Source organism: Bactrocera dorsalis, chromosome 2, assembly GCF_023373825.1.
Source record: "Bactrocera dorsalis isolate Fly_Bdor chromosome 2, ASM2337382v1, whole genome shotgun sequence".
Taxonomy (NCBI): Eukaryota; Metazoa; Arthropoda; class Insecta; order Diptera; family Tephritidae; genus Bactrocera; species Bactrocera dorsalis.
Window position 1 is genome coordinate 15,578,144 of NC_064304.1, and position 27,950 is coordinate 15,606,093.

Genomic DNA, 27,950 nt, shown 5'->3' on the forward strand with positions numbered 1-27,950 from the left:
AAGAAATCAAAATTTGGTGAAGGCTGATTTCAGCCGAAGCTAATAACAAGAGCAGAAAATTTATAAATATTTGTGCCAAAATCCGTGCAAATGTAGTTTTTTTTATCACTTGGACCGATTTGATGAAATGGTATGAACTCTAGAAGAACTTATCGAAAAATATGTCAAATGCAATAAAAAAAAATAAATTCCACAATATTATACAGTCTTTAATTATAACTCAATTTAGAAGTAAAAGAAGCTTGACTTAATACCGACATTAAGCGACAAAAATGGGTTTAAATCAACGATTCAACGAACTTCCAGGTGACTTCATACGGCATGTATCGACCAAAATGTGAGTTATCTTAATGAAAATGAAAGAGTGTGTTTTGCTGATAACAGTGTAACTTTGTGACTTAAATAGATAAAATTGAGTGAAAACTTGATTGAGCCCTCATATAACAAACATATAAAATCGGAATTACTTTACTACATTTGGTTGGTGATGTGAAGACCCTTAATAAAGGGAACATTTCATTAGTATGTGGAATGTTAGTAGTATGTAGTATTGCCAAAAATTTATCAAATTGGATCGATATTGCCCCAAACTGCTATATATAGACCTTATCAATAGGTTAGGTTAGATTAAACTTGTAGACAATAAGGCACGCAGAGACCAGTCCTGGTCCTTTGCGATACCAGATGGAGTTCAGTTCCTAAATCCAAGAAAAGTGGTCATCCTTTGAAATGTCTGCGCTTAGCGCGAATTTTAACAGACTTTGCAGCCTCACCAGTGTATCATACCGTGGGAATCCCAGATTCTTACAGCGTAGTCATGCCAATGTGGGACAAATGCACAAGAGACACTTCTCTGTTTCCCTGCTCTAAGCATTTTGTGCAGTCTTTTCGATGTGCCATTCTGCGAGCAAATATTCCGATCATTTTCCGACAGTCTCTTCTATCGTGTGCCAATAGAAATTTTTTGTACTTCCAATCTACCGTTTTGTATATGACTTTTGCAGTCTTACACCCAGACTCGTTCCATCGTGTTTTGATTTTTTACCATGCTTCTGTCGAAATCGTCGTATATACAATGCATGGGTTTCCCAATGTTAATCAAGTTTTCGGATGTTAGCCGCGCACCATTCTTGGCAATCTTGCCATTTTGAGGGTCCTTCCTTGCTTGTCAAAAGTATTTTTTATGCCTCAAGACTTGCGAAGTAGCACGGAAGCTCACCCACCTCACTTACCTCAAAACATAATCCGATGGAATAACTTCAAAGCTACTCTTATACTCGTATCAGCCTGAGATATAACAACACATAAAACTGATTCACTACGCAGCGCACTTCCAGCCAATCCGTTAACGGAAGCTCACGCGAATGGAAATAAAATAGACAATTTGGCAAATGCGACAAATTGGACAAATTCGCGAGTTTATTGGCTTCATCAACGCCTTTATGAGGAAATAACTATATATACATACATCTGTAACACTGTGTGAGTGTGGATTGTGTGCTGGGTACGTCACAGTAGACGAAGAGGAGTGGAAAAATTCACCAAGTGTCTTTCTTACTTTGTCACAATTTTGATTTATATCATCAGCGAACGTCGCTCGTACGACCATAGCTGCTCATGAGATGCTTGGCGTGGGTTGCCGCTTCAGCATATGTGCAACTTGTTGCATTGTTGCTTGCCATTCTTTTCGTGATTGCTTATTCATACGCTAGCCTATGTCGCCATTGTTGCCAACCACCCCGGTATTGTCGTCGTCGTCGTCGTTGTCGCCGTTTACTTGATTCATTTGTTTGCGACACTTTGTCAGCCTGTCAGAATGTCAAGCATGGAGCGAAGCGCGTGCCGCTTGTTGCGCCGCCACGCTGATGGTGGCAAATAGCATAAAAGCTAATGCTTGTCACGTGTTAATGCATGGCGTTTTTATTAGATGATGATGATGATGATGATGCCACAACAACAAAAGCGGTGATTTCGCGCGGCACAAAAGCACTGTTGATATGTTTGTACATATATATATACATATATATATCATATGTATATACATATTTATGCGGCACCTAGGACTGATTCACGCATAGCGTTACACTACGGTCCGTCGCATTCGCAGCCTTTTGTTGCATTCCAGTCGTTCGCCGTGCATTTTTGTGCTACCCTTTCGAAGTTTTCACACACGCGCCTCTGCACGCTGAGCGCTCCCTTTATACAATTTATTATGCTCTTCGTCATCATTCACTGTCATCCGTCCATTAAAGAGCCTCTCGATTTTCATTTTCATATTTTTTCTGCTTATTTCGCATGCCTCTATTTATATTCTCTTACTTTGCGTGTCCTCCCCAACCTTTTGTAGCAACGTCCGCTTTGTGCATATTCCACTCGTATTTCCGTTTATCATAAACGCGTCATATTTTTCGCTATGACAACATAAAATGAAATAATGATTGTCATTTAATACTTTTAACCTGGTCTCTGTGAACCCGGCTACATGAGTGCTTGTCGCGGCACCTTTATAACCCACAACCGCTGACAGACGCTTTGAGGCAGCTGTGGCATAAATGGTATATAACTGTGAGAATGTCACACTGCATTTCATGCGAGGCCTATATGTGAAAAGGTGTGCCTTATATGAGTATTGACATACATATGTATATCCTTAAATATGTCCTTATATATATACTCACACATACCCTCACATATCTACTCATATGAGTACCCATGTCACATGTAATAACCTATCACCTCACAAGCGGCATTACATTACTAATGATGCTGCTCGGCTGTTGCTCCATTGCTCCACACCGCTTCTCTTTGCATCGCTGTTTCGTTTTTTTCGCTGAAATCGCTCTAGTTTTTGTTGTTTTACGGCACTGAAAGTCTAGTTAATAAAAAACAAACTGAAAAATATGGTAAACTGATGAATGCCTTGCAATTTTCCCCCCATCAATAAAAATGCTTGAATGTGAAAATGTGTCGAACACTAGTCACACACACACTTACAAACACACATACACACATGGATTTGAGTTGGAGTCCTGTTCTGCATTTCCAAGCATATTATTGTCTGTTTATACAGAGATTTTTATAATACAATTTTTTTTTTTCAATTTCTTTTGCGCAAATAATCAAGCCAGCCGACATCATTAGTTGCTTTTGCCTTTGAAATGCTGCTTTCTTGAAATCGTATTAGATTTCATAGAGTCATTTATATAAATATTTATAGCTTACATAAGTATCTATTACGGAGCGAATTGAAAGCATTTCTGAGTATCATTTAATAAGTTAGTTTCTCATTAGAGCAAGCGGAGAGGCATTAAACTAAAAATAGTTAACTTAATGATGTTGGAGTTTATGGCATCGCCATGGTGATAAAATGAATGTGGGCAACACGTTTACGAGCAACCGAGACCGGCAAATTAAGTGTTTACTGTTAGTACAGGGTGATTAAAGTGGTCGATGTTGATGACTTTTTGATTTTACTTTTAAATACTCAATGAGTGAAAAGAGTAAAGCAATGGTGAATAAAAAATAATTAAATTTAATGTGTCGTTATTAAATTTAATTAATAAATACAAAATATTTTTTTCATAAAAGTGAATATTTGTTTATTTTAAATTTTGGATTAAGAATTTTCAATTGAAACTTAAATACTTTTCTGATATTAAGTCAGGTATGAAGTAAGTGTTGAGATACAAATGTGTTGGTAGGCAATATTTATTGTGAACGAGCCTTAATTTTGAAACCATAAATTGAATGAAACAAATCTTCGTCATCTTCTTTATTGGCGTAGACACCACTTACGGTTATAACAGCGCGCCAGTCGGCGGCAATTGAAGATTAAAAGCGAAGCCAGGTCCTTTTCCACCTAGTCTTTCTAACGGAGTGGAGGACTTTCTCTTCTTCTGTTATGTCAATGTCGTCGTATATGTCGTCCAGCACATCGTTCCATGACTGTTGGCAATGTGCAAAGGACTATAAATCTTACGCAGAACCTTCTCTCGAAAACTCGTAACGTCGACTCACCAGAAGTTGTCATCGTCCTTGCCTCTGCATCATATAGCAGGACGGGAAAAGTTACTTATAGAAGTTATGGATGTCAACAGTGGCGTGGGAGCCCAAGTCCAAGACAAGAGTTCATTGAAGAAGTCGCACGAAACCTCGTTTGGTATCGAAAGGCTCGAAAATGCCCCTCCCCATCTTGACGGAGCTTTTGGTTAGTTTACAGAACCGTATTAGTTTTGTGAGCATACCAAAGGTTGGTTTATATATAAAGAAGGATGGAGTCATGTGTAGAAGTTTATGCAAATGAGAAAAATTCTCTGATTCTTTTCATTTGGAAGTGACCAGAACCATGACTTCCGGTCTTAGACCAAGTATCCTATGTGTAGCCAAAGAACATCTATTTGAAGGCGTGCTAAAGTGAGAAGACCACAGTCGCAAATAACTTTTCGCTAGTGTTATATTGACTTTATTATCACTTAAGGCTTTTCAGGAGACATTTTGCTTTAGAACGTACTAGAGAGAAATGATAGGAAGGTTATTCCCACAATCTATCGAAACGCATCAAAGAGAAGATATCCACGACACGTAAGAGAAACAAGAAAGCAGAGGAATAGACCATACAAGCGGCATCTTATCAACATACAGCTTACAACATACCAAGCGACCTCTTAACATACGAACCAACCTTAGAACATACGAACCAGCCGCCAAGTAGCCAAACATGGTTAACTCTCCCATAATCACAAGATTTTGTCATCAGGATCCAATCCACTTCAAAACAAATCAGCTTGAATCTTTCTCTGAAATAGCAGTTGGTCAATAAACCGAAACTCAGAGACATATGGAGAAAAAATGAGAATTATTGATGGTAATTTCATTCAAGACGTCCGGTTGTCGGACCGAAGACGCGAAGCATTTCAGAAGAAAGAGTGGACATTTCGATAGCAATTGCTCAACATGTTATACTTAAAGCAGCAAGTAATTAAAAAAAAAACGAATTTTTATTTCAACCGACTTCAATATTCGGATTTATACTGTCGAACTGTAATACTCTACCGCTTTTTAAACCACCTCCACCCCTTGCAGACCGAGCATATTACGTGTGAATGAACCAAGGAAAGGAAATATGTAACTGATGAACCGTTACGAAATGAAGCCACAAATTGCCTCAAGTGGTGCGCAGTGCGCTTATTGAAAACTAAACTCGGTAATGCTTACAACTCGGCACTTGGTCGGAACCTCTCACACCACGGCATTCAGCGAGCACCAACCAGTCAAACGTCATGCACGCCCACAATATTAACAGTTAAGCAAAAACAATACAGAGCGCAGCTATATTCATACAAAAAAGCTGATGATGGCACAATTGTTGTTTTGCTTACTTTGCAACACAACCGCAACACCTGCCACCCGGCATGCCCGGTCCGAGCTACATATCGACGTGGGTAACTCATGCTGCCCGACAACTGCCAGATTGGTTCGGACTTTTATGGTCGGTTTCAAGCTTGATTTTTACAAACTTTATTTTTCCCACATTTTCCGCCTTTTTCAGTGCTCATTTACCAGGTTGTTTTGTTTAATTCGCTTTTATTTTTATTTTGCTCTGCAGTGCTACTTTTCTATTTCGTCTCGCTTTGCTTTGCCCGTTTTTTGCTCGCAGTTAATGCTGTCGGCGCTGCAGCTGCTGGTTTTTATTTAACTCGATTTTTTTAGCAATTGAATTTTAGAGCAACAATTGATGCTGACTGCTAAAGCCACGAAGCAATTGCGCCAGCTTCAGCGCTCAGCTTGCTTGAGTGCGTACAGTGTTGCGCGGAGAAATGGAAACACTTCATATTTTCAATAGAATCACCTTAAAGCTACGGCTGTAAGGAATCTATACCGAGATTCTTATTTCTATAATTAATTATGGTAATGCTTCTCAGAAGAATGCCCTGAAAATATTCTCCACCACCTGAAGTAAATAGATGCCATTCATTTCTTTGTATGGTTAGGTTAGACGGCTGATCTGGAGAGATTGTACATGACTGCTATATGTAGTCCTTTGTAAAGTGATAGAAAGGCAGAACTCCAATACAAATTTGTACAGGCTGTTTGATTTCCATATCCCTCAGATCGGATGTCTGAAGGTATGCGCTCTTAAGTGTTTAAGTATTGACCTCCCAGATGCGGGACAGTCAAGATGAAAGTGTTGAGTTATTTCCACTTCATTTTCTTTCCTATAGTTTCTGTAGCTTCCCAGCTTTACAACATGGACTCCAATAGAGCAATGCCCCGTTGAAAGCCCCACAACTAAGAGGCTATCTAGCAGAAGAATACAAGAGGATACGCTGCATAGCCTAGACTACCTTTCCTTGCTAGCTCATCAGCTTTCCTAATTTCACTGTGGTCCGGCACCCAGACTTATCACAAAGACTCTCTATGCTAAATATATCGAGGTTAGGCACTCCTTGACCAACTCTGAACGCACTGTTAATGAGTTCAGTTCGCCGATCTGCTTTCTGAGTGAATGATTATATCTCTGAAAGATTGCTGGACTCCGGAGCAATGAATGTACTGCTACCTTAATGGCTGCAACCTCGGCTGGGAAAACACTGCAATAGTTAGGAAGTCTGAAGTCTGAAGCTGAAGTTGATAGAGAGCTTCTGACAATACAACCCTCTGCCAACCTTAGTTAGCATACTTTAAAAATGAAAATTTCTATTTCTGTTTCCATTTCCACGTCTAGCACTGTATACATCTACACCCACATACATGCCTTCACAATACGGTGTGGCCATTGGCTTCAGTGTTTATGCTGTTGGTTAACTTTGTTGCTTTTATTTCGGTATCGAGCGCAATAATCGTTTGCCTCACCATAAGATATAATCGTGTTTCGCATGCCCCAATGCACCGTAAACATAAACACCAACACACGAAACCACAACCAACTCGCACACACACATGCACATACAAAATAGTGCAAATTTTAGCTGCGAGAAAAAATCAAATAGAAATAAACACCTTCGCATAACCGTTATTTTATGGTGTACGGCAAGCAATTGACTTCGAAGCTTTAAAGTTCTCAATTCTCAATGCATTCAAGCCATTTGCTGATTTTATGTGAATATGATTTCCGATATTTTTTCACCTCCTCTCCCCACCAATATACCTTCCATAATATTATTGCTTGTTTTCGCTAATTTCGCCGTTCTCACTGCTTTCTGCAAGTTTTTGTGCCGCCACGCGAGAGGAAGTTTGTTAGCGAAGCTTTTGTTTACAGCTGCATTGCTACTAAATCGCGCAGAAATATTTGAATTGCAAGTTTAATGTTGAAATCTTTGTTTGTTTGTGTAAATATTTTTTGTTGTTGTTGCCTTGTTTTTGTAATCACCACAATCGAATCGTAAATTAAGCGTCTAATAATATTTTAAACTTTCAAAGCAAACTTATGTAAATAAGCTTTTGAGCGCTTTTCAGTCGAATTTTCCCTCTAATCGTGTTTCTACGTGTGTGTGCGTTTCTTTGTTAATAAATAGAGCCGAAAATTTGGGTACAAAGGCAATAAATTTCATTTCATTACAGTTAACCCTTCGCGCAAACTCATTGTGGCAGCCAGAAAAGCTATGTTAATGTGTTGTAATAAATGCTTTGGAAAATTTTAATTACAACAACTTATGCCAATTTTATTGAGACATACAAAAAGCAAACAATAAATGTGACAAATGAAAATTAGGGTTAACAGAATTTGTCAAGTCTGCAATTAATTGAAAAGGGCCGAGAGCTAAGCGGTAATGAAAGCGGCGTCGATTTAAGTTGTGAGTCAATTAGATGGATGAATAATTGGAGCGAATTTCGTACGGAAATCTAAGTAAATAACCAATAGTTGGTGATAATAAAGCAAATTAAAATAGGTTGATATTACTTTCTTTAAATCATAGACACGGGTGAAAGTTTTTTTAGAAATTTTTCGTAATTTGTGCTATGCTTAGATGATGAGAGACATCCCATGAACTATTGCTATATGTTTACCATGTTTTCATCTACATTATAAACTGAAGAACAAAGACCAAGAAGAACCTTAGCTCAGAAAATGTGTGCTCCCTTCAAGAAAACTGAGCGTATTAGAGCCTATTATATACCTGGTCTAGCCATAAATTCTGTTACCAAGTCTATAATACATACACCAAGAACAAATTCACAGAAAAAGTGCCTTTATTTGTATACTCTCGCAACATATTGTTAAAGAGTACGATAGTTTTGTTCATCTAACGGTTGTTTGTACCTCCTAAAACTAATTGATTTAGAAATAAAATAAAATAGATAGGTGAGGATTGCACCGCGTCCTAAGGTCTATTTTATGCTCCCCTAAATCACAGCAACCCACTTAGCCCCAGCATATTAATAAATTCTAATATACTGCTAGTTGCTAATGAGGCGTTGTAATCCCTATTTAGAAACAAGGATCCAAGGGCCTTTGTCTTGCGTCTGCAGACTGCTATGCAGTCAATAAGCAGGTGTTCTGAGTTTTCGGCTCCCTGTCGCAGAACCGGAAAATTGCACACAAAGCTATATAGGTGCTTCTTGAGCATACAGTGGCTAGGGTAGAATGCGACAAGTAGCATGAGTTTGTCCCTTGCGAGGTTGATTACATATTTAAACCTGCTGATGTTGTAACCATCCATTAGCAATTTGGCCTGGATCAATATCTACTATTTACCTACTCCTTCTTCCTTGCGGAGCAGCTCATTTATGGGCCAACTCATCAGCCAGTTCATTCCCGGCTATACACTTGTGACCGGCACCCAGATAATGTGCACTTGATTACGTGCCGATAGACTGTTCAGCCGTTTTCTACACTCCAGCACTAGTAGCGATTTGATCTCGTAGGCAGAAATTGCTTTAAGTGCCGCTTAGTAAGAATATACGTTCGTTGTGATAGTTGCATTGGAGGTTTATCTCCACGCACCGACTTATGGCAAAGACCTCTGCTTAAAAAATGCTTGGAAAACTTCCTATAGGTATGGAAAGTTTGGTGTGTGGTCCTGCGACTCCTGCACTAATACCAACCGACGTTTTCAAGCCGTCGGTGCACCACTTGATTGTACTATGCCTAAGCAATAGCTCGAGAATAGAATCATTCCATTCAGCCTTACTGCTAAGGGTAACTTTGAAAACTTAGTGAAGTCTATTCTTTTGGTACTACTGTCCCTTGGGAGAGGAGCCAATGGTTTTTCACCACTTAAGTCTTTCATACACTGGGATGAGATTACCTTTCCTCCTGCCAAAACCTTCTGCTGTCATTTGAAATAATGTGTCTATGACTACCTGACCGATTACTACGTGAAGTGGTGAGAGTTCAAGCATGACTTCAAGTGCTTCCGTTGGGCATGTGCATATGGCACTTGTCACGCTGATGCATGCAAGGTGATGCAGCTTCTATAGCTGAAGCCCTACCGAAATATCCGATGCTTTTGATAATCTCTCGCACGATGATGATATACAACCTTTTTTGGCATGCAGCCCCAGGATTTACCAGCTAATCGATTGGACACCATTAATGCTTTAGTAGCTTTGGTCAGGTCAACATGCTGCTTCCGCCGCAGAGCGGAATTCAGCATGAGTAGGCATAAAGTTGTATGTATAAATGAATGATCAGGATGACGAGATGATTCTAATTCCGATTGACAGACATGCATAAAACCGATAACTTCAGGTGGGTCTTGGACAGTATGAGAGCTGTTTCGTTGAAAGTTTGCTCAGTTTTTTTTCGGATAGTATGTTCTGATACTAAAAATTGATAAAATCGGATCAATACTAAAATTAACTTTCATATACCTACATGGAAATATGTTATCGAACATAACTGAATCATGCCCATAGTTAATACAATAAGTCCAAATCATCCACTAACCCCATTATATGAAGCAAAATGTTGCAATGAAACTATGTGAGTATCTCACCTAGAGTATAAGGTAACAATAACCAAAAATCGTAACGAATATGTTCTCAAAACCAAAATTAAATGCGTTCGCGCTTCTAATTGACTAAGCTTAGTATCACTTAATGAGCAATAAATTATAATTACATCATTTGATAGCTTTCTATGATTATAATCAATTTAATGTATATTAGGATAGGGAGGACACTAATGAAGCCAACGCAAAAATTTTCCCACAACATGAAACCATGCAATTGAAGAACAAACAAGCCGGCAGCTCACAGCATTGAACTGAACCAATTTGACTGCGAGCATTTCCGGTGGCGGACGTTCGAGCCCACAAAGGACGAAAACTTAATTGCTGCCAAATAAATGGTGCTTACGGTGGCGACCACAACCAGCACTCGCAGCTATTGAGAGCGAGCAAAAATTGTCTCTTCGAAATAAGCGAAAAAATGTCAACGACAACAAGCAAAAATTATACAAAACAAAAGCAAAAACAAAGTAATGCCAGCAGCAATCAATGCGATTAAATGAATTCAACTTGTTGTTATTGTTGGTGAGACAAAAATATAACTCAGCTGGAACGTAGCTGCAGGGTGAACCGAACAACAGCCACCGGCAACAGCAGCAGCAAGCAAATAACGTGGACAGTGGTGACAACAAAAGCTGTGATGATATTAAAGCAAATTGCTGACTTTAGACGAAAACACACACGAACAGCTGAAAAACTGCGTTAATGTATAGAAGGAGTCGATAAAAGTGTGGTTAAGTGAAGGAAAAGCAGAAAAAATAATGGAAATTGGTTCGACTTAATGAATTTATGAAAAAAAGGAGAACATTGAAGAAATGGACGAAGCGGAGTTTTTAAATGAGAAGTTTAAATCCCCCGAGTGACCAACAGCGTCCAGGAGAAGTCTCATACAGCAAGCGGCGCCGCAAATTGATGAAGCGCGTGTGCCAATCAGTCTTCATAATTGGTCAAGGGTCGAGTTTCGAAATTTAATTCAAGAAATTCAAAATTTTTAACAAAAACTTGAAAAAGAGGACGTGCAGAAAGCTACACTCCAAACAACGCAGTGGAGGAGGCACAATCAACAAGCTTGGCAAGCAAACACTTGACCTCGTTGCGGAAATCACACAAGTGATTATTCATTGCATTTCACACCGCACCCTCACAGCGGCCACTCGCAAAATTTTGAACCAACTTTTTTCTCGCTTTCCGTGCAGACAAATGTGCAAGTGCTTTTGAGTGCGCATGTATGTGAGTACGGATGTGTGTTTGGCTTGGTTTTTTTCTTGTGTACGCCAAAAAAGGTCAAATTTATGCCAGCTTACGTTTATAAACTTCCAACTTTTCCATACAACTTTCGCTCTGGCAAGGTCCTTCAGTTGGCTGCTGCCGCTACTTGTGCGTGCGTCTGTGTCTGCTCGAGCACCGCAACGCTACAGGCCACCGCATGCTGCCGGCTGCCCTGGCACAGCAGCTGCTGGCAACAGAAAACAACGCAAAAAGTAAATTATACACCAAACAACACCCGAGGGGGTGATTAAAAAATAATAAATTTGACTTAGAAAAATAAAGTGGTACACCCTATTAAAACCACAACCGCAGTCGCCGCGAATGGACCCACGCACACACACACAGCCGACTAGCCTGCATGCGTTCGAGGTACTCATATGCCCACGCACAGACCCCATGGACGCACGCAAGCAATTAGGACATTTGGTATTCACTGGAATCCACAGAACATTTAAATTTAGATATGCCATACAGTGGTTACAAAATTGTGTTGTGGTAAAATTTTTTTGTAATGTGTTTTGGGTGGTTTATTATTGGATACAAAACTCTGTCGAATAAAAAAATGTTTTCTGAAATGAATTTAGTAGAAACTGTTTTGTATTTTAGCTCATGTGAGGTTTTCAAGTAGTTGGTCCAATGCATAAGGCTTTTAATATTATCTTCTCCTTAGTTTCTATCGATCACATATGACGCGTATGCGTGTAAGCAGGACAGCTATATTGTCAAGACTTTCGGTATAAACAGGTTGCTTTTTTGCTTAGTTCTTCCGTTGGCTTAAACTTCTAAAAATATAAAATTAAACTAATCAGCCTCGTAGCTTCTGGATTAACTTTAAGTCAAAAATTTTTGAAATATTAGAAAAAAGTTGTACCTAACAGCAATTTACTTAAAGCCCTATCAATAGAAACAAAATAATCCACTTTTGGTTTCTTGAAGTTATAAAGACGAAGATTATCGGAAATATATCGGGTAGCTCGGCTCCTCCGAATGCGATATTACATCTCATGAGGTAGATTTTATGAGTCTGTAATTTCAGTTGATAGACTGAAATGAGCCCATCCCACAAGATTCTAATATGCAGGTTCAGCTTCATTTATCAGCTATACTTGGGCATTAGACAAGGAAATCGTGAATCTTTTGGTTGAAGTCAAAGTCTCACTAATTGAAATTGTAGTCAGATCCAAAGCTTAATCGATATTTTTACGTTCGGAACCAGAACTAATTAATGGTATGACTTCAGGACTTTCAAGTGTATTGAATACAATTCTTATATTAAGACCCGACTTCAAAAATCGAAGGTAGATCTATGATTCCAAAATTTTCTATGTCAGGATTTCGATCCATATTTTTATCTACTTCATTCTAATTTCCAAATCTTCCGAAATTTACAACCCAAAAAATAATCCCAAATCTAAAATAATGTCTTCGAACAAAAATTATTATCTCCGGAAGGTTTTCGTAGTTCATTAGCGGCAGAAATCTGCCGAGTTGACAGTTCTTAGCCAGATAAAATCCGGGGCCGTTCCGGTTACATAGACCCAACTGTCGTGGGAGCGATTAGTATATTACATCCCTTGTCTTCGGTAGACAAGGTCGACCTTTCAGGTATAGTTGAGATTATAAAAGAAACACATCTTGCAAATACCGTTAATCACCCAGGTATAATTATTAAGAGGTCAACTGTGGATAATATCAAAATGAATCCGAATAAAGAAAGAAAAATTCTTCAAGCAGTGAATATAAGCGATAATTGTATAGACACTTCCAATACAGGCATTCTAAATCAAGAGAAGAATATTTAGATATCAATAAAAGTTAAATCTGAAAATGTCTATTAGATTTAAGAAAAAATATTTGTGCGTGGGGGAAAATCCTGGTTTATAAGAAATTGATTAAATTGTTTTTGCTTTATTAGTTATATTGCAAGTCGTAATACCTTGTAATAGGTTACGTTACGTTAATCTGGTAGGCCAATATGCCACGCACATACATACTAGTACTGATTCGATACCAAATGGAGTTCAGTTACTAGGTCCATGATGCCTGCGCTTGACGCAAATTTTAACAAACTCTGGGGCTCACTATCGATACCTCCTCCAGTAATAATGCGGGACAAGTGTACAAGATATGTTCCATTGTTTCACTGGTGCATTGCTCTAAACATTTCCAGCAGTCTTTTCGAACAGTCAGCCTGAGCACGAGTATGTTGCCACCAGACTTACAGTGATCATGTTCCTACAGTCTTTTCTATCGAATGCGTATAGAAGTTTTATGTACTTCCGATCTACCGTTTTGCACATGCCTTTTGCAATTTTGCAACCAGGTAACTTCGTAAGTTCAGTGATCTCTAAAACCTTTTAGCTGGATTTTATTTCAAGTTCATTAAACAGAAATCGACTAAGCACTTTCTTTCGAATGGCCAAGCATTGCCAGGCTGAGACTTAAACATCTCGATAGACACCTCTTTGATGAACTTGCCGAAAAAGCTGTGATTGATATCAGCCCTTAAGGAATTTTCAGTAAGCTCAAAACGTCGCCTTGAAGTTCAAGAATCTGGTGATGAAAATCTAGGAGGCTTCGAAATCACAAAGAGCCGCTGAATTGTCGGAACCGTTGTTATCGGAGCACTGTAAAATATAGCTGCCATTCAAACTGACCCATCAAACTCTTTTATTTGTCAAGAAATATTCATGAAATTCGCCACAAATTATAATCTAAGAAAATTCTACAATCTCATGTCAAATTCAGGAAATTTAAATTTTTTTCATAAAAATGTCTAGTAAAATTCCAATTGTATTTTTTTTTTTTCGTCCAAGTTCTAGGTTAAGGTTTTAATGTATTTTCTCACTTTGGATGATCCTGTAATGAGTTATACTACCGCATCATCTTCGCATCTTTTTTCTGAGTGGTCACCGGAAATGGCACCGCAATGGCCGATTTTAGAATTTTTTTTCAAAATTTTCAGAATTTCTTTGTTAATAGTGTATAGTACGAGTATGTTTGTGACAACTAAAAATTCTAATAAAATATTTCGTTTTTTACATCAGAGGAAATCTATATATCCCCTTAAATAACTTTGTTCCCGAATTTTATAATCTTGTAATTCACAATTTTCGGTCACACTGTAGCCTTAACGCTGTATTATGGACGTCCTACCTACTACATTTACAATGCTGCTGCTGGCACAGCCAACGTCTGTTGCTTAGCCTCCTAAGTGTGAACAGCAACATAAAACGAGAACAAGAAAAATATATTGTGGCTCCCGTTGGCACAGCGCAAAATTTAAAAATTCATTCGGCCTTTCATTAGAGCAAGGCCTCACATTGCAGCCATATCACACACACACACACCTATACATGCGTATATGACCGCTGGCAAGCATCCGGTGTGGCTGTGTGTCAATGTGTATATGTGTGCATTTAGTTTTCATGTACGCCCCATTTAACAATTTTTGGCACTCAATTTTATGTGGAGCGTATGCCAGCAAACTTTGCCACCTCTTCAACCAGAACAAGCCACACACATATACACCCACATCACACAGCACATAGCAACACACCGTTAACCCGTCGGCGGCGCTCTAGTCTCTACACACCGCTTCAGCATACAATGATCGTAAGTACTTCATTTATATGGCAATTTCGGTTTTAAACGTTGGAGGCGAGAATTTGTTGTAATTTGAGTTTGGCACTGCAGCATGTGAGCGCTGCCGCCGCCGCTGCTGCTGCTGCTGCTGAAGGAAGGCGGCCGGCGGGTGTGCTCAAATCAAGCGGGTATTTCTGCTCTCACACAATTGAATTTGATTTGCGGTACTTAAATTTATGATCAGACTGGGAGTAGGCAATATCAGACGGCAGCCAACTCACAAGCAGACACACACGCACAAGCATCTATATGTAGTAGGCGCATAAGTGTAAATGTGCCACAATTGATGTGTGCCTGCGTGCGCTTGTGTGCGTATGCCCATTTATATGGTGCTTGAGTTGCTCGTTGGTGCATTGCAGCTTGAGCTTAGCTCATTGTGCTTATGAGTGTGTATGTGTGTGTGTGTATGATGCTTCGGGGCACCGGCAGCAAATGCGTCGGGTGTCAAAGTTTATATTTTATGTTGTGCGGCTGCTTTCGATTCTTTATGTCATGCGGCTTTTGTGTGCGTCTGCTTTGCTGCGCGTTCGCATGTGTCTGTGTGTGTGGCTTGGGTTTTTGGCTGCTGCAGCCGTTGCACCAACTTACTAATTCATACATATACTTATGACATGCAGGTGAAGCTGTTGTCGGCCTATATTGACTTTTGACTTTCTTTTGTGCAATTTATTTCGCCACAGGCTAAACTTTCTGAGTGAATCAAAATGTTTTTAGTCCAATAAATTTTCGACACGAGCGTGTCTGTTTAAAAGGTATTTATCTATAGGCATGTGTGCGCCCTAATATGTGGGTATAACCGAGTGTTATGCGATTAGGCACCTCTAATTGGGTTAGTAGTTATTATCTGAGTGAATTTCAGTGGCGCGCTCTCTGCAATTATGTGAGAGGGAGAACTGATAGAATACTTACTAGGATTTTTATTGCACTTAGTTTAATTTTAATGCTAGAATGGGGTCTAAATGTTGAATAAATAGTTTCAAATGATGTTAAGCAGTATTGTTGTTGTTATAGCAGTATCACGTCTATGTGGTTTAGAAGAATTTTGCAATGCTGAATACTATTCGATTTGACATCGATTTTAAGTCTCGGCTCACTTCGGTTGTGATAACGCTGGATTAAGCGTCAGCTGTGAAATCTATGGAGTGATATTAGACAATCGTGAAATGATGATGTGTGATATGGATCATCCCTTCACCTAAATGACAATGTACATTATTTGAAAAATTTACACCGATATCGAAATGAGTAGTGGACATTGAACAAAACTTTCTTTACGTTAAAAATTAAAGAACTTCACCTCTTGGATTGATGATACTATATATGGAAATCAATATAGGGTCTCCACAAATCAGTTACCAACGAAGCCTAACTGGGTTGAATGCCCCACTTGATAGCAAATCATATTTCAGTTTGAGTAACGGCAACAGGGGTCCAAATTTTAATAAATTATTCTCACGGCATAGTCAAAAAATATAATGATCCATTGAACTGATACCAATTATCAACAATTTCTGGATTAGCGTAATTATTAGTCATTAAAGCTGATCGGCTAGCTAATTTCATTATAAACGCTTTAGATTTGGAGCTTCGCTAAAAATATACTTTGGAACTTCACAAAACACCTAATTGTAAAAAATGTTTTGTAATCACAAACACACACCTCTTACCATGTTGTATAGTTTTGGCCGTTTTGAGGTGAAAAGAAAAGTGTGAGAATCTGTATGTAGATTTTTATGGGTTGCAAGTTCCGTAATTGTCATGAGAGCAATTAACGGAAGTTAGAGAGATAATCACGTCCAGCACTCAGTGAGAAAAATATAGCAGCCGTAGCTGAGAACGTAGGAATCTCTTGAAAAGTTCTAAGAAGATCCGACGTTTAGCGATAAGGCCCATTACTGGCTCAATGGGTATGTATGCTAAACAACCAAAATTGTCACAATTGGGATGAAGAGCAATCTGAAGTGATTCAATAGCTGACATTTCATTCAGTAAAAAACGGTTTGGTATGGTTTGTGGACTGTTGGAATCATCGGTCCCTAATTCTGCAAAAATGACCAACGATTGCGACCGTTATCGCGGTATAATAAGCGACTATTTGATGACTGAAATTAAAGCTTGTAATCCCAGTGACACTTGGTTTAAACAAGACAGAGCTACTTCCCACACATTGCATCAATCAATGGATTTATTGAAAGAACACTTCGATGAGCCGATAATTTCACATCACCAGTCAAAATGCTCGAACGATCGGCACATTGGTCCTAATCGCTGATATCGAAGGACTAGAACATAAAGCTGTTGTAAAAACTGAGGAATCAATCAAGTCTTGGTATGGACAAAAACTTTCTCTTTTACAAGATATCGCCACGAAATTTGGCATGGATTACTACCCAAGGCAATACCATATTCGATGAAATTGTGCAGATCAGACTACTACAACTCAAAGCTGTCATACAAATTGACCAGTCACAATCAAGATGAAGATCTTTTAATATCCTTCCATTCAATAATAAATGTAACAAATGCAGGTGTGAAGGATAATATAGCATCGGTGCAACCGAAGATAACATTTTTTCTTTTTTCTTAAGTTAAATTAGTACTAACTGGGGAAAAAAGTAAAACTGTAACAAATTATTTCTCTGCAATTCCACATACCTTTAAACAGCTGTTAATAACACTTTCGCGAGCAATTCACGTAGATCTGGTTGTAGAGCATATCTGTAACGAAGAAAAAGAAAAATGTTAGTAATTCAGCCACCAAAGTGAATTTTACATATCTATATAATCACCCACGCACACTTATATTAATGCATATCAGTATAAGCTTCCGCTCACAATGCGCCTGTATATATGCTACACAAGTTGCTTGAACCAAAAAAAACTGAAGCTCACAACCTAAATAACTACGTCTCGCCAATGGCATCATTCACAAGCAGCCTAGTCCACACATGTGGTATAACAAATCGCTTGCAATCAGACAATAAGTGCTGCAAATTATTACCCGGGCACTTGTGTGTCTGCGTCAAGTCAAGCACATGTCAAACGTTTAAACAACGATTGACTTAGACATCTATTAGACATAATCATGGCTGAGGCAAACACTCAAACACCAAACGCACACACACGCACACATGCATACATGCTTAAAGCCATGTGTGAGCCCTCAAAGAGCTGGCAACTGTGCATGCAGCAGACAACTCGACACACTCAACGCGCGCGCCAAGGATGCAGGACCTGTCCCCGAAGTTTGCATATTGCGATTTATGCGCCTTGCCGGCCAACAAAAGCATACGAACCACTGACACCGGCAACAACAACAGTAATACTGCGAACAGCTAACTATTTGTGCTTATGGCAGAGTTAATGCCAGAGCAAATGCCAGCCGACGCTGGTGACATCGAGCGCGTCGAGGCAGCGTGGCAGTCAGCCTGTGTGACACTGGACACACAGGAAGCCGGGAAGGAAGGATGTCACCAACAAACCGAAACTAAAAAGAACTACGCAAAACAACACCAACAAATGAGCAACTGAGCTGAGCGGGAAAAAACTAAGCCAACGAACCGACTAACTCGAGGAAAATATTGATTTCCTTTATGTAAAGTTACCGTGATATACGCCACGACAAGGATTAACGCACAGCGACCAAGCGAGAGCTGTGCTGCAACAACAACAACGCGGCGCATGGCAACGCAGCACAAACGGGCTTAGATGACGAGCACACAGCGGGATAGCAAGGGGGCGAGAGGTTATGCAAATGCACGCGCACGAACATGTGCGGCACATGCACACACACACACACCCACACTAACACACATCCGCATCTCCGCAGGAAAGCGACACAGCGCAACGAAGTGAACACACGCCACATGCGCTCAGCTTGAGCTGAGTTTTATAGTTTGGCCGCCACGGCGTATGAGCAACGACCTAAAAACTTTGGTCGAAAGTCATTCGGAAAAGCAATAAATCGTTTTGCATACAAAATAGACGCGTAAATGGTCAGCCAACGTAGCAAGCGAGTAGGCGGCGGGCGGTGGGCGACGCGCAAACGGACCGTTAAGCGGACAAGCCATAGTGGAGCAAAACCACGCTGACCGCCAGCAAAAAGTGGCGGCCAACCGGGGTGGCAGGGGTGTGTAGGCGTGTGTGTTTGGGTGCTGGCAGCCGGGTAAAAAATTGCGACTTGCCACTGAATGTAAATAGGAAAAATGCAAATAACGGATTGATGCAACGCCTGCAGTGCAGCGGGCGCTGCGGCGGGTGGCGTTGGTTGCTTAGAGGGTGCAATGCGTTGGCGCACGTGGCGTTGACGTTCAGCTTGCGAAATTGGCATTTCTGGCAAGCCGCGCTGTTGCAGCACATCAACTGCCACGCAGCCTTGCCATGCCATGCAACTTGGCAAACGAGCAAATATAAAAAGTGCTGCTGAAGAAAAAAACAAAAAAAAGCACAAGCGAAAACAACGAACGTAACGAAGACGATAAAGCCAAGTGCAACACTTAGTTGTAAAGTTTGCATTTTACGCCATCACTCTTATTTTATAAATTAAAATGATGTCGGTGGCCGGGTACCCGAGACCCGGTGCTATGTATGTAAATGAGCAGAGTCGAGTACGTGTTCACCACTAGTTGCAAAAGTTTAATTGCTAAAATGTGATGGCGTTTCAGCTGCTAGTTGCTGCTGCAAGCAGTCTGTGTGCTAAAAAGTGTGTGTGTGCGTGTGTGTGTGCACATTACTTCGCTTTTTCATTCTACACGCTTCAGTTGCGCACTTACGTTCTTACGGTTTTGCATAAGTTAGAATATTAAATCGTGTTAAGAGAAATGCGAGTAGTCCGCTTGATAGCTTCAGCATAAAATTGTAATTTTCAGGTAATAACTAAAAGTGACTGGTTGTGTGGCGGAAAACTTCTTCCAAGCATAGATATACTCGTATGTATGTATGATATAAAATGCTAAATTAATGTTTCGTGCAAAAATCTAACTTCGTAAGCATCACACATTTAATTTGCACATTTTATCCTTTTTATTGGTGGCATAAACTGCGTGAGCATTCATTGCAGAACTCAACGAAGTGTAACCTGCATTTTTAACCGCATTTTGTACCTGTTTTAATAATTTCAAAAACATTTTCAATTGCATAATTTTACACATTTTATAGTAAACAATAAAAATCGTTAACATCGCTTGCACCGAAGCCATAAGTCTCTTCACAATTACAAAAGATTCCTTACAACAAATCTGATTAGGCAATTTGTATGGCTTCTTTATGCAATAGTGACCCGCTATGAACAACTTCTTCGGATAAAGCATTATTGTAATCTATTTCGATGCACCCTATTTTTTAAAAGAAAAAACACAGAAGTTTCAAATTTATTTACTTTTTTTTAAGATTATCTCTGGCAAATATTGACCATGGCTACGTCTCAGATGGTCCATCGATTGTGTCCAAAATTTCGAAGACTCGTCGGAGCATTTTGGCGGGCAACTGACGAATGTCACTGATGATGTTTCGCCGAAGGGCCTGAATCGAACGGGATTATCTGCATAGACTTTAGACTTTACATATCCCCACAAGAAAAAGTCTAACGATGTAATATCACATGATCTTGGTGGGCAAACGGCCAGCCCAAAATGTGAAAGTATTTGTTCACCAAAGCGTTCTTTTAATGGCAAATGGAAATGGCGCCGTCTTGTTGAAACCAAATGTCGATGAGATCAAGAGCTTCAATTTCAGGCATCAAATAGTCAGTTACAATGCTGCGATAACGAACGCCATTGACGGTTAGATTCTTACCGCCAAGATTTTTCAAGAAATATGGACCGATGATTCTACCGGCCCACAAACCACACCATGCCATTGTCTTTTCTAGATGAAATGGCAGCTCTTAAATCTCTCTAGGTTTCAGCCAGTAAGGTCCTACGTTGAACAAAATTTGGTTCGAAAAAGTCGGATCTCTTTTTTCTTATTTTCTTATATGATATTCCGTGCTAAATTTCGTGAAATTATCATATCGATTGAAATAGTTTCCCATTCAACGACTTAATTCCGATCGTCCAGTTTATATGGCAGCTATATGCTATAGAGGTCCGATATCGTCAACGATCAGCTTTTTGGAGAGAAAACAGGTTATGAAAATTTTCAGATCGATATCTCACAAACAGAGAGACTAGTTCGCGTATATAAAGGCAGATGGGCGGACGATCAGACAAACGGACTGGGCTAATTGGACCCAGCTGGTCCCGCTGGCAAACTTGATATACTATAAAATGTTCAGGGTATAAAAATACATAATTGACTTTCATAGAAGCCAATACCTAAGAAATGAGGAAGGAGAGCATCCACTGGCAAATTGTACGGCCACTCACCGCAAGTAGTAAGGCACCATAGTTAAACTCATTATGTTGTATAGGGTCTTTGTGTTGTGGAGGACACTATAAAATACCATACTTGCAAGAAAGCTCAATAGCGTTCAAAAAGCGGAGCTCAGAAACATTTGTAGTGCACTAAGATCCACATCAACCATGTTACTTAATACCATTTTGCACATAGTGTCCATAAATGCAGCGAGGAGGTGCATATCTGCGAAATTTGCTATCAGACTTAGAGAAACTAGGTTTCTAAAAGAACAAAGGTCTGAACATTCTGAAATACTGCAGAGAAAGCAATGATTTTATACCACTTCTTTCAGATCATAAAGCCGCTAAACCAAACTCTCTGATGGTATTTTCTCTGCCCACGACCTACGAGAGAGTTTTGGGAGGAACTACAAGTAGAATGGAGAGAGCTTCTTTACAGATGGATCGAAGCCTGAGAAGAAGGTTGGTGGAGGGGTATATTTTCAGGAATTCTCTGCTTCTTCCTGGCTACTGTAGCATGCTCTGAAGTGCAGAGAAGTAACTATTAACTCTGATAGTAGAACGGATGAACTAGCACTGACCTCACTAAACGTTGATTCAAAGTTGGTTAAGAAATACCTACGAGTTGGCACGAAAAAAGACCCCAGCCGCGTTCTAAATAAATATGGAAACGATTCTATTGTCCATTTTCTGCATTCTTTTACTACTAGATAATTGGACTTTGTGGGAACTTGAGCGCAGGAATACGAGCGGGTCTTGCACATTCGATGCTATCAGAAGATCCTTTTAACTCAAGGTCAATCTTATAAAATCCAGTAAACTCTTTGCCCTTATTAAGACTTAAGTCTCTTCCCAGTTATGGAGATTCTTGTCATGTCCGCGTCCGCGCTGAGAATGCCAGCTGCAGAAGCTTTTTGGAAAAAGATTAAATGAAAGCATGTCAACACATCGTTCTTGATTGTTCCAGCGTGAAAACTCACACTTTCAGATATGCCGCTGAGCCTTCTTGAGGATCAGCGATCGAACATAACCCAACAATTTTACGAATCTAAAAGCTTGTAACGTCACCTCGTTTCTGATCCTTTTTATACTTGAACTCTCCCACGCATCGGAACTTCATTCTGCTTTTGCGGAACTATGAAGAGTGATACAACTGGTAAGAAAATCGAAGGTTAAAATATATTTTCAAATTTTACAAAATAGCGAAACCGACAACCTCCCACCGCTCAAACCGGAACAGGACAATTAAATATGATCTGTACTAAAATATTCCATCGCATTTTTATTGAAGCGCCTCAAGCGAAAAATATTAAATTTAAAAATCTTGTCAGTTGTGGGCCGAACGTCCCTCTCACCCAGGGCAAACTCATCACGTTCGTGGAAGCGCTGAATTTCCGCGCCTGATAAAATTCCGCATCAGCAAAAATGATAAAAAAATGGAAACAAAAGCGTCGCAAAAGTGACGCTCCTCCCACCGCAAACGCCCGCCACAGGCGCCTTTTCGACAGCAAAACCAAACCAAAAACGCTCACAAAAATGCCACGCTAAGCGGAAAAAATCGAAGCCAGGCCACGCAATTTCATGATTGACATATTTCGGGCGGCCTACGTGGCACCAAATGCAAAAACCATGCCTGAAGCCACGTCAAAGAACGCGCGCGCACCCCCGCTCTGCACCACCTTGTTGCGCCACCACAGCCCCAGCCGTGTGCCCATAGAGTGGCTCATTCAGCTGTACACAAAACCGCGAACGATGAGTCGCGTTGAAGCCATAGGCGTTGCCGCCGTCGCCGTTGCCGTCGCTGTCGCTGTCGATGTCATTGTTGATGTTGCACCGTTGACTGGTATCGTCAAGGACATGTGGCATATGATGGCCTATTTTTTCATAGCAATTGTTGTTGTTTTCTGTTGCTGTTTGTATTTTTTTTTAGTTTCCCACCACGGTTATAGGCAATCGGCCTGAGCAGGTGGACAAGTCGTTGTGGCAACACGCGCCAGCATCTGCAAGTCTGTTTTTCTGTTGCATATGTATGTGTGTGTGGGTGCGTGAAAATCGCGAAGCTCATCAAAAGAATTCATAGCTGCCAGGTTTTGCTAATTGACTTGATCATTGATGCGTGTCGCTGGATGACTACAGTGCCTTCATCAATTTTTGTGTACACTCTGCGACAGCAGAACTCACTCGCCCCTGTGAGGTGTATGAATGTATGTCAGTGTGTGTGTGCAACTGAGCTCTCTGCCTGCCACCCAATGCCAGCAATCGTTGAATGTCTAAATGTTCCAGTTGTGTATGGAGCTGCATAAAAGCACTCACACACACATACATACACACCCAAACTGCCAATGTCCAAGTAGTTGTGTTGTTGTGTGGCAACAAAGTGAAGTGGCGACAAATGTGGCATTGCGAAAAGTGTGACAAGTGTGTACCAATTACAGACTTGCCGAGATGTTTGTTTGTTGCATGCTACAAATGAATCATTGATGGAAAGGTTTGTGACAGTTAGAGCGCACGAAGTGAGTACGGCAATATGCTACGATAAAGTGCTGTTGTAATTTTTCTTTCTGCATGCAAGCTAACGATGAAACGAAGTTAGGTCAAGTAAAAATTGTACGCAGTAACGGTGCTAATGGCTGAACTAAAGTCTGGTGCTCTTTATTGTGGTTACACCCACTCGTTCACTCAATGGATACACGGAGTAGGAAGATCGCTTCTCAGATTTTTAGAGTGCGAAAGGAGCTGGCTAAAGCGATGATAACTTTAGTTCTCCTACAGTTATAGATATAAGAGTATATATTTGTTAACGCCTGTGATACCGATTTAACAGGAAGTTGATTCGAGAGATCGCAGAGGAAAGTCAGACAGATTTCTTGTCAAATATCATGCAATCTTTGTTTGCCAGCGAGTAGTTTTCTTAACCAAATTTGAACCAAGCAATGTAAGATGATATCACTTTTTTAATAAACGAGTCTCTATAGCTTATAAACATGAGACAAAAAGTGATTCTAACAAAATTTGCATGTTATAATTTTTTAGGTCGAGGCAGGTATATTTAAACTCGGCTATAACTGCGTAAGCGCTGTCTACTCCAACAAAGAAGGAGAAGGTAGGTAGGTACGACGAATCTAAGTCTTTATAAGGTTCATTGTGAAACAACATGGACTAAAATATCCTCACTTTCTTCCCTCTTCTCTGAACCATCTCGTGGTTCTCATGAAGTTCATCAGTACAAAATACTTGATTCCTCTGAAACTCAACTAAATTCATAACATGTTTTTCGCTTAAATAGCTTAGAATATATTAGAGATATGCAAGTAGCTAGAGAATTTTAAACATCCTTTTTCATGGGTTCTAATTGCAGTGTGGTTTCTACTCTGGTTTTCTTCTGCAGATACCAGCGATATCACCATGTCCTGGAACCCATTGCTAGTTTATTATGAAAAAGAACGTTAGATCTAGAGAACACTTAAGAGACTTTATTGATTTCAAAGATGCTATATTATTATATACCTTGTTGCGAAGTGATTTTGGTATCTAATTTTACTGAGAAAATAACACCACCAGGTATCTAGTTGGGACCCATCCTCGCCCCTTTTCACACATCTCTGAAAGGGAAGTCAATATTGCGGATGGGATTTAACTTCAATTCTATGGGATAATATTGGATAGAAATGGTAACTTACTTAGTATCTTAGAATGCCGCTTACTACACGCGACCAATAGGGAGGATTCCTCCAGACTAAGAGCAAACTTCGCATTCTATACGTCTTACTGAGTATATATTTTCCGTTATTGCTCACCATACCAATATATCATATATCATAATCGGCCTTACATTTCTGTGTGGAGCCAATGGGTTATACATTAATTCCCTTTTGGGCTCCACCATTATTTTTCAGGTGTAAAATGCTGTAGCTACCTTCTTTACGCTCTTTTAGGCGTAAAAGAGTTCAAAACTATACTCAAACTCATTGATTGCAGTTCTTGCGGAAAAATGCGTCTCCTTTGGAAGAAAAAATGTAAAGAGTTTGGTATATAACATGATATATGATAGATGACATGAAAACAAAACTCAATAAGGAAGATGTCGAAGAAGGCGTACAACTAACCAAATATAAATTTAAGCGTTTAAGCTGGAATCGGAAAAATAATGTACTATTTGGATATAAGAAGCATTAAGTCTAGGAAGAAAAAAGCGACGAAATATGTGATAACTAGCAAAAAAAACTTTCGATAGAGGATCAACTTTTCTGATGAAAATCGATTTTTCTGAGGATTTTTATACCCTGAACAGCTTTCCACGCAGATTTTTACATCCAGAAGGAAACGCCGAAGACTTTCTAAGGTATATGTATATATAAATGGTCAGCACAATGAGCTGAGTCGAAGTACGCGAACTATTCTCTCAATTTTTGAGAAATCGATATGAAATTCTTCACACGGCCTTTTCTCCCCAATAAGCTGCTCATTTGTCGAAACTACCAATATTAGACCACATAAACTAGCCGATCAAAATCAAGATAAATGCATTTTTATATCTTTCTATGCAATAAAAAAATGTACCTGTGATGGTTTTTACAAAAAAACATCATTTTTTAATATTGGCGCAGAAGTTAGGCCGTAATGAGTTTTTTAACACCAAAAAACACTCCAAACCAACTGAATTCCGACCAAAATTTAATATAACTTCAAAATCGCCTAACATTCCAGACGATTGTCACAATCGATTCAACATTCGTAAGTTCACTGCCAAAGGACTAGAAGCGGTCGCTTGCAGTTGTTGAAAGCGTATTGAACATTTCCGCTCAATTGCCATTGCACGTGCCACACTGCATCTGCTTAAGTATGTATGTGGCATGCAACAGCACTCAGCAATGCGGCAATTGGTTGCGGTAGCATTTATGGTGCAACAGCCACAACACTATCAGCGACGACAACAGGCTGTAAGTAAGCGCCTTCAATTGCGGTGACTAGGAGGCAAACAGAAGAAAACAGCAGACGGCACAATTGAATGGCAACCATAACTAATGTTGCATGCCACAATGCCTAGTTAGAGTGCGAAACGTAGCGATCTCGCCGCAAACGTTTGCTTGAACGGCGCTAATGCGCTGGCGCTGTAGCATGACAAGCAGATCGAAATTTACATGCAAAACTCGATTTATATGTATATGTGTGTTTACATGCTGCATGTAAGGGTGTATGTGTATCTGGTGTCTAAAGCTGCGTTCCATTCATTGACAATGCCTCATCAACATCGTTAGGCAGGCGCGTGTTTTGGGTTCGAAAACTGTGTTAAGGCGCTTGCAACGGCATTTACAGTTAGCTGTCAAGCAACTGTTGTGCGAAACTTTCGAATTCATTAAAGCGAAGATGCCACGAGTTGCCTACTGCACTTTACACACTGCCTAATACACCTCAATTTAATTACCCAACCAAATTGACCGAATTCACTCGGCTCAGCAATGCCTTTTGGCCGAACTTCGCTTTGTGAAAATTTAAATTACACCTCTGCATAAATAGGGCCACAAGCGATGCGCTAGAGCTGGCCTGCGGCTTAACCAGTAAATGCAACCAAATTCCTAATTCTCACACGCATACGCAGCCGATTTGCCCCGCACACACTCACACATGCACACGCATTTAAGCTGATGCGTCGACGAGTAGAGCGAATTTAATCTAATTAACCTGTGGCTTCCGACAATAATTTCATTTCCTACACAACACCAGCCAGCAGCCGACCGAATGCCAAAGGAGCGTGCAGGCCACACCAACACTCATACACACACACGCAGCAAGCGCATGCATATACAGCTACATATGGGCCAATAAAAGTGGCATGCTTGAGTGTGTGTATGAGTTTAATTACACACTATATGAGCCACTTTATGCGCAGCTGTATATACGAGTATATGAGTCCATACGTATGCATGTGTGTATGTGTGTGACTATGGCTTTAAGTGCGTACAATAGGCGATGTGCAGATATTTATTAAACCATTAAGAGCGGCTAGCATTCACACCAAAGCACTTAAATACTCTGTTTATGAGCAAAATGCCATTTGTGTGACCATTTGGCAGAAAATTGCGTTTAGCCTAAAATCGGATAACATCTGCCAATGGGCAGCAAAGCAATCGAGGCAAACAAGTGCGGAGCAGATGGCGACAGAAGCTGACAAATGTCAAAGAAATCGCTTGTGACACAGAGAGAAGTTGTGCAACAATCAAAAGGCAAAAGTAGCGCCACACCAAATACACAGGAGAAGGGAAAGCGGATGCAGAAGAGGGACATAGAAAGGTGAGTGGCGCAAGTGAGCAGCGAATGAGTAGCTGAGAAAGTAAGTGACCATATAAAAGCACAAATTATTTTGTTTAATAATAAGAAACACAAACAATAAAGTTGCCGTCGTAGTTGTTGTTGTTGCAGTAGTCAAATGTTTAACGACGAATAAGAAAAGCAAATATACAGAAGAGTAAATTGTGAGTGGCAGCAGAGGAAGACACGTAAATTGCTGCAAAATAACATAATAACTTGAGAGGTGGTCCACCCAGTCCCGAGTGGTGTGCTTATAAGGCGACACAATGGACGACATTAACTGTAACTTCTTGGATAAACATCGGCAAAGTGTAAGGACTCGAGTTAGTGTCGCACGAAATGGCCAAGTGCCAACGCGGGAGCCCAGTAAGAAAAACGTTTACGTAATTTAAATGTTAGTTTAAAATTAGAAACAAAGCTA

General features: G+C 40.0%; 1 long non-coding RNA gene across 4 annotated transcripts in view; it reads right to left on the minus strand.

Moving 5' to 3' along the window:
• The window catches only part of LOC125776249 (uncharacterized), a 206,031-nt gene that overhangs the window by 119,005 nt on the left and 59,076 nt on the right, over positions 1–27,950 (minus strand). For all 4 annotated transcript variants that reach the window (XR_007421540.1, XR_007421541.1, XR_007421539.1 and 1 more), the window contains exon 2: positions 17,520–17,582. This is a non-coding gene — a long non-coding RNA (uncharacterized LOC125776249). The remainder of the gene's footprint in view (positions 1–17,519; positions 17,583–27,950) is intronic.